Genomic DNA, 8,719 nt, shown 5'->3' with positions numbered 1-8,719 from the left:
ATTCAACACTGATGGATTTCCTGAAAATTGTTAACTATTAACAAAATGTTCCTGTAAGTCCTCTACAAAGTTCATAAACATCAAATGTCCACTGTCAAATATCTATAATCTTTTCCCACAAAAAATAATCAGTTTTATATCTTGCATGGAATTATCTAAGTGCATCAAATATAAGTACTTTTGATGAACAATTATCTGAACAATTGCCTCATTTCTGCATGTTATTTTTATGCTGAATGGCCCATAAGGTATGACACATTTCTGAAGACTGCCAAGCTAAGTCTAACTTTTAAAATTTCCATATAGATTTAAACAATTTACACATTAATTTGTATGCTTATTTCCTTATTCCTAGAAAAGATATCACTATAATTTAAATTATAAGTGGAGTAAAACATAATTCTATTTCATCAATTATATTTACTTAAAATCTTTCTCCTTTACTACTAAACTATTTCCCAGTTATATTAGCTTTTAATTATTTTACTCCTTTATCAAAAATAATTTCTTTAAGATTTGGCTTTTTTTGGCTCTTGTCGAGATTTTTTTTTTCTAAAGTCTGTTCATTGTTTTCCTCAATCAAGTTTCCAATAACTTATTATTAGAATATCCCCAACCATTATTATAATTATTTTCTTTCTGTAAACATTTACATCAGCATTGTTCTAATTTATAGAGATGATATCATATGGTATTTATTGAAAAAGTTACCTATATACACTATACCTGTAACAGATACTTCACCAAAGAAGAAATGAAATAAGTAAATAGATGTGTGCCAAACATACCAAATTACAGTGAGAAAATGTAAAGTAACTGGCTCACTATTTTGTGCTTACTAAACTAGCAAAACCATAAAATATTTATGGTTCTCAAACCTGATACTCTTGCTGGTGGAAATAAAAATGAAGATACAAACTTTTAGAAAACAATTTGATTAAACTTTTGAAAGTCTCGGGATTGTTCATACTGAGAATTACATCAATGACCTCAAGTAATGTAATATTCACATGCAAGGGGATGTTCATTTGAAGAGTAATTAAAAATAGCCACATTAGAAATGAAACTTAATAAAAGCCTCCCAAATGTCAAAAATCAGATGTGTGAAACATATTGAGAAGTAATACAGTGATTTTTTAAAAGAGATTGGGCTTGTATTTACTCTATATTTAAATGTTAACTTCAACACTTACAAAATTGAGATACTTAGGGCATATTCCTTAGAGCTCCTGCTCAGATGCAGCCACTAGACCCACCTATGCCTAGAATACCTAAAGACTTTCAAACTTCAAATTCCAGCAGAAATCTTTTAATTTAGTAATACAGAAGTTATTTTCTCCTCAGTGCTTCAGAGGTCATTTTAGTGAGATTCCAGCATGATGACTTAGATTCTCAAAAACCCAAGTTAGAAATCATATTGCCTGTCATTTGTCAGATTGTACTGAATTCTCCAGCTTCTTTCTTTCAGGCAAAAGTCATCTTGGTTGCTGGTCTGGTATGTGCAAAACAATATTTGCCATAATATGTATGTTCTACTGTCTATTCCAGATTATTTCCAAATAATTATTTAAATTTTAATCATTCATTTTTCTTCTTCTTATGTCATCAGGAAAATGATGAAAATATTCAGACAAAGACCCATGACACTTGGGGTTTCACCTTTAATCAAGTGAGTAGAGTTAAATACTAGTCATCACTTCAAATCATTCAGGACCAATATAATTATTTTAGTTATTTTAAGATGAAGATAAAAGTTGCTTTTCTTTAAATGTTTTATCATTCCAAAAATATCCATTATGGCTATTATTAAGTTTTCTTCTTTATAGATGTAATATTATTTGAAAAACTATAGTCTAGTATACTTTAAAATACAATCAAAATTATATTTTTCTGAATACATAGTAGTCTACAAACTCAGTTATTGTAAACAGATAGTACATTAACTTATTTACTTAAAATCAGCTACCACTGAATAAAAACAAAAGCAAAAACAAAAACAAAACTCTTGTGTCTACACCCTTCACCATGTTACATTGTGGTCCCTTCTCACTCTGACTTACTATGGCTAATGGATGTAGGAAATATAAAGTCAAGTTGTCTCAGTCATTTCAGTCCATCCCTGATCAAGTTGTTAGGTAGCTAATCAGACACGAGCAACAGGGGAACAAAGGAACAGGGGCCAAGCCTAGATATTGCCCAAAGAACATCCCTAAGGTAGTAGAATTCTGGGTACAACCATGAGCACTAGGCAGAGTTATATAGCAACCAGGTGTCAATCAAAATGACCTCATTTGCCAATCATCTGGGACTGACTTTGAAACCACCCATCATGGCCCAAATATAAAGCAGACATACCTGCATCTCAGCCCTTTTTGCCCTTCTGGGTTCTTTCTGCTTTGGTGGTCTTTTGTGACCTTTTTGCCCTTTTATGCCCATTTTGGCCCCTTTGTGTTGGTTACAATGCTGGGACCATGTACCTCCACAGGGCATACTTTATCTTTCTCCATGTGCCTCTTTGGGGCATTCTTTGTCTTTCTAAAATATATTTTTAATAAAACTATTAAATCTCAATGACCTGTGATTCTTCACTGCATCATTTGAGGAAAAATTGAGGGAAAATGCTACCTACACACCTGCGCTTTCGTTATCCCTCTCACTCCCCCTATCGTTGGGGCAACACGCCAACTTGGATGGGCCCCAATGGTGACAAAATGACACAAAGTCCAGTGAATAACTTCACTAAGGACAGAAGACCTGCTTAGCCAAGCTCAGCCTAAATCATTAATTGACAGTACGCTAAATAAATGCTAACTATTAAAGTCAATGAATTTTGAGGCAATATCTATTCAGGCTTAATGGCAATAGATAACTAATATAGAAAGAGATAGTATTTTTTTGCATGTATAAAATAAATAATTTTTCAAAAAACAACTACATTGGAAATAAAAGGAAGAGAATATCTTCTTTGCAAATTAATTAAGACTTGACATATCTCCTATTACAATGCCACTCATGGATTTAAAGTTAGTTACAAATAAATTATACCTGTATAAGTCTGTACTTTAAATACCACCTCGTACATGATGATTTTATGTATATGTGCTATTATATATATAGATAGATAGATTCAATACTCATTGTGTGTGTGTGTATATATATATATATGTATGTATTTATATTTCTTTGCATATTTGTATATTCTTTGTGAATTTGTCTACTCACTAAAATTTTTTCATAACCTCAAAATTGATGCTTGTGGTGCTTTCATGGTCATTCACAAATGTACAGAGTGGTAAAAAATTTGAATCCTTTAAAATGCATATTCCCAGCTAAGGTTGAATAAGGCATGGACATTCTGACTTCTTGTTTCGGCTCTCATACTGTAAACAATTGGTCTTATTTTGCATTTTGGTGTTTTTTGTTAGTAATTTTGCTTTTCGAAATGACTACCTAAGATAGTGCTTGTGTTTTCCAGTATTCTGAAACACAAGAAGGCTGTCATCTGCCTTAAGGAAAAAAAACATGTGAGTTAGATAAGCTCATTCAAGTGTGTAGCTCTAGTGCTATTGGTCAATGTTAATGAACTAACAACATGGAACATCCAGAAAAATAAAGACAAAATTTGCCAATTTTTATCTAAAGCTGCTGCAGAAAGTGCTGAAGTAACATGTGCAGTGAGTAATAAAGCTATGGAAAAGTTGGAAAAACAGCTAAATTTATGGATTTATAAACTGACACCTGATAAAAAATAAATAAAAAAGATTTTTGTGGGCAGCATCGTTGTGAGGCTAAAAGCTAAGAAACTTATACATTACCACAAGTCAGAAATGTTAAACTGTGTTCTCAGTTAATGCTGGCTGACTCTCACATTTCATAAGGTGATACAGCATGAAAAATAACTAAACTTGCAGGTGAGGTAGGTTCTGCAGATAAGAAAGCTGTGGAAGAATTTTTTAAATAATTGCTAAATGTTATGTAAGAGTTATGTGTAAGATCAGGTTTTCAAAGCTGATGAGACTGGTTCATTTTATAAGGATGTTGACAAGCAAGTTGATGAAGATGAACTACAAATTTAAACAAACATAATCAGTTGGGAAGAACTATAGGAGGAACTAGGGTTTATGGAAATTCTTGCACTTTATATAATTGTGAGAACCCTACACATGAGAACCCTACAGGAAGAACTCTGTTTATAATAAAGCTCTATGATTCTAACTTCCCCTTCCATTAACTTCCTTTTCTCTTTTATAAATATACTCTACCTTGGCATGCAGGCCAGAGTATGCACACGGCAAGCCATGTCTGTATGCATTGGGTTGCAAACCATTCTTTTTCCTTAGTAAATCCTTTTTTGGTGATGAAACACCTAGTCAATAATATTTTTCAGTCAACAAGTCTATAGAACTCAAATAGCATTTCAGTTGATAAAAACATTGTGCTTGGAAAATCATAGGAAGCTAACCCCATATTTCTTATAGGAGCATTATCTTAATATTCGCCAATTCTGTGTTCACAGCAATCTTATAAAACATAATTATTATAGATAATGAAAATCAACTCTGTGCATGTATGTGTGTATGTGCCCACATATTAAAGGAAACAACAATTTTAAGTTAATTGTTTTACTTATATTCATCTTTTTTGCTATGAGCAGGTGTAGATTCTAACATCTTCATTACAGCTATTAGTCACGCCTAAGCCTTAAAGAAAAAAAAAATATATGTATATTATAATATGTATATATACACACACACACATACAATGAACAAGTAAGAATTTTCTTATTTATATTATAATTATATCATTTTATTGACTTTAAAAAAATATGTGTGAAATAGGTTATATTAATGTGAGTTTCATTCCAAGATTATAAAAGGAACATTGGAAAAAACAATTTGGGTCTGATAAGATTAGATAACATTAAGGTATCTTATTCATTTAGGAGAAGTAAGAAGCTCTCTAAATTATAAGTATTTTTAAAATATAATTCTAGTAAAACAAGTCAACCAGTTGAGAAAAAATATGAAATAAAAAATGATGGAGCAATTGTTAATTATTTGGGAATAAAATATTTAGATTACTAATGGATATCTTACATCAAAATAAGTTTCACATGAAATTGATGTATATATAAAATCTGATACAATGCAATAAAAAAGATTTTTTAAAATATTTATTGAAAGGATAGAACTTCTAAATACCACAAAAACTTTAAAAGAAAACAGATTATATAAAAAAAATAAAATTGTAGCAAAAATCATGATAATCAAAGCTAAAAGATAAAATGAGAAATGCTAACACTTTTCCTGATTAAGTTAAGAGAGACTAGGCAGAGAGTTCAGGACAAGTATCGACAAATCAGTAACAAATGTGTACTCCTATGATACTGGTAGAGTATATTGTCACAACTTTTCTGGAAAAACAGTTTGCTATGCACATTAAAAGCTCTTAAACTTTTTCATCTAGCAATTCCATACTTAGAGATATATCTCAAGTAAATAACTGAATAAGTCCATACTATACACACATACATATATATGTATATACATATCATACGCATAACATTCTTTACAACTTTATTTATTATAATGAATTATTAGAGGAAACCTAAATTTTAGCTATGGAGGAGTTACTGAGTAAAATTGTTAAAATTATTTTATTTTAAGAAAACTGTTGATAAGCTAAAATAAAAGATTAAAATCTTAGCTATTAATAATATAATGGAGAAGTATTACCTAAATAAAAGGGAGTTCGTTTGCCTGTGCACCTCAAAGCCAAATGAGATCAAACAGGATTTGCAGCAAAGAAAGTTAAGATTTATTTAAGAAAATGGTGTGAAGCTGTGAGACACAGGTGAGTTAGTGCTCAAACACCTGGCTCCCAATAGCCTCCAGAAATTAGGTTATATAGAGGAAAACTCATTAGTTATGGTAGCTAAGGGAGTTGGGGTCATGGGCTCCACTGATTGGTCAGGGCTTACATACGATCCAGTCGATCGTTATATCAGGTATTGATATCAATTCATGGCTTCATTCTGTCTGGTTTTGAGGGGATGCCAGTAGGGTCACTCCACCTTCATGGGTCTGGAACAGAAACACAACTGAGGTCAAGATGTTATCCTTAGTTTGATCAAAACTCTGTTCCTGTGGTTAACATACCTCTTTGTTCCTAAGACTGATGCTGACCCAAGGGCTTAATAATTAAGAGAGTGGTGGTAGGGTATGTGCAAAGGTGGAAGGATAAGAAAAGAAAGGAAGTAAGTGAGTACAAGGCCAGTTTGAATTAAGGAGAAAGAGAAGAGAAAAAGTCATTTTAAAGAAGTGAAGATTTGTGCAGTTATAGTAAGAAAAAGATAAAAAGAAAAAGCAGTCATCTGGAGACTAGATAGACATTTGAATAAGTACTGAGTTTTTATTTATAGTTATAATAGAAATTGACAAGAGAACTGTAGGGAATTATGTAAGGATAGTTGCCTAATTCAGAAATTAAAAAAAATAAATTTCAGGAATTATGTAGATTAATCATAATTTAATTTATGATCCTTCTATGGTTAGACATGTGAATGTTGTTTTCAACTTTATATGTAATTGATGAGGCTTATTCAGTAAATATTGGTCTGCATTTTTATTTTAATTAGAATATATTTCTAGAAATGAATAATCAGGTCAAAGTATAATGATTTTTTAAAGGCTTTTGAAAACTACAAAGCAATTATTTTTGCAAGAAGTATATATCAAAATGCTCTTCTAAGGAGAGTGTGCAATACAATCTATCTTCATTATCACTGAGTATTAAGATTTTTATAAGTGGCACATATTTAGTACTCAAAACAGATTAAATTTTGCTCTAAATTTTCAAAATAAAAAAGAAAGAATTCCTCTTTTCCTCCTCTCCTTTTATTTCTATTTTTGAGGTAACAAAGTGAAATCTGGGGAGCAACTAAGATACAGAGAAAATAAGTTTCAAAGTATGTAGTTTTGATGACAGGCTTTATTTTTATTCTGCGATTGCTGGGGCTCAATGATACTCTGCTGAATCTTACATTTTTCTTTATAGAACTGAAAACTAAGATGTATCAGATGGACTATAAGTGCAGTTTTATGAAGGAAAGAAACTATATAAAATTGACACTTTTATTCTCAACATATCTGTTATTGGTGTTATTTTTAGTCATAAATCTGCTCTACACAAGAACAAGTTGTTTTTGCTGCTGCAGGAACTGAAGAGTCAATGTAGTTACAGGAGAGTGAGTTGAATTCTATACTTCCTTGCACATCATGAACTAAATTGCCAATGAAGTAGTTCCTAAGAAGCTTTATTATTAGTCTCTGTGTGAGAAGGAGAAAAAGCAGCTTAATTTTTAAGGTCCCAGACTGACTCTGTAGCCCTGGAAGTTATTGAAATCACCTTATATATATATATATATATATATATATATATATATATATATATATATATATATAAATGTAAGGCATTACTGTAAAATTCATTGAAAAAGAATAAATACAGAACCTCACAATCATATTTTTACTGAAATATTGTCTTGACTTTAACTGCACTTGGAGAAATACCTTTTTTTCCTCCTTTCACACTGATATTCTCTGTGTTTCCTAGGGTGCTTCCTTCAGTTCATTTTTGGGAGTGTTGAATACTAATGGCAGGTAATATGTGTTGAATTCCAAGCACTTTATTTTTCTAAGTAATAGATTTGTGTATTCTGTACCCATCCATTATATATATCTATTTTTAAGTAAAATTGGGTACCTGAATTTTTCTTCTATCCACTAGAAATGGCAATGAATTTACTTATTCAATTGCAGTCCCCTAAGGCTGGCTCTTTATTTTTATGAAAATACTTTGTTTTTAAAGTTCAGAAGTACTTTGAATACTTCTCCTTAATTTATAAAAAAAACAGAACTGTGACATATTTTTAACATATTTTTGTTATTCTGTTCTATTAAAAAAATGCCAATTAATATTTCGAGAAAAAAAGATTCTTAGTGATATATTTTATGAGTTCTCATCTATAAATTTAAAGTACTTGTTAAAAAAAATGAGTCATATTCTGAGCTACATGTTGAAAATCAACATGAAACCAATTCTTATTTTCTTGATCATCGTTATTTCTAAGTGTTGTCTTTAAGACAGGTATACTTCATTTCATTTTATTGTGAAAATTTCAATGTGTCTAATGCTTAAAAAACAAAGTGGGGAAAAGAACACACAGAAAATGTTATAGTTGTAAAAAATTACAATAACATACTATAAACAATGACTTTTAACTTAATCTCCGCAAGAATATGATAACAAAACTTCTGTAGAGCTAAATGCAAGGCAACCTTGGATTTGCAGAACTTGAGCTTTGACAAAATAGTATATGTGACCGTCCTTATGCTGTGCACTACAGGGGAGCCCAGCCATGTCCAGGTCCAAAATCTACTAAATGCCAAATGTTCATGACAAAAGATCTTAGTCTTTTGAATAAGTCCTTGATTTACCATTCCAGCCCCTTCCTCTCCCCCTCCCTCAGTATGTCTTGTGTGTAATTCCAGGAAGCTACTTGCCATTCCTAAGACACACAATGCATTTTTATACCACCATGCTCCAACTGGCACAAGAGTTAGCCATGAGGAATTTCCCTAGCACCAGTAAAAGAAGGAAATAAAATTACCTTAGAAATTATAAACTATAAAATCACCATGTAAAAAAAAAAAAAAAA

The sequence above is a fragment of the Pteropus medius genome, unplaced genomic scaffold (genome assembly GCF_902729225.1).
Source record: "Pteropus medius unplaced genomic scaffold, Ma_sr-lr_union100, whole genome shotgun sequence".
Classification (NCBI taxonomy): Eukaryota; Metazoa; Chordata; class Mammalia; order Chiroptera; family Pteropodidae; genus Pteropus; species Pteropus medius.
This window is presented reverse-complemented; position numbering follows the sequence as displayed.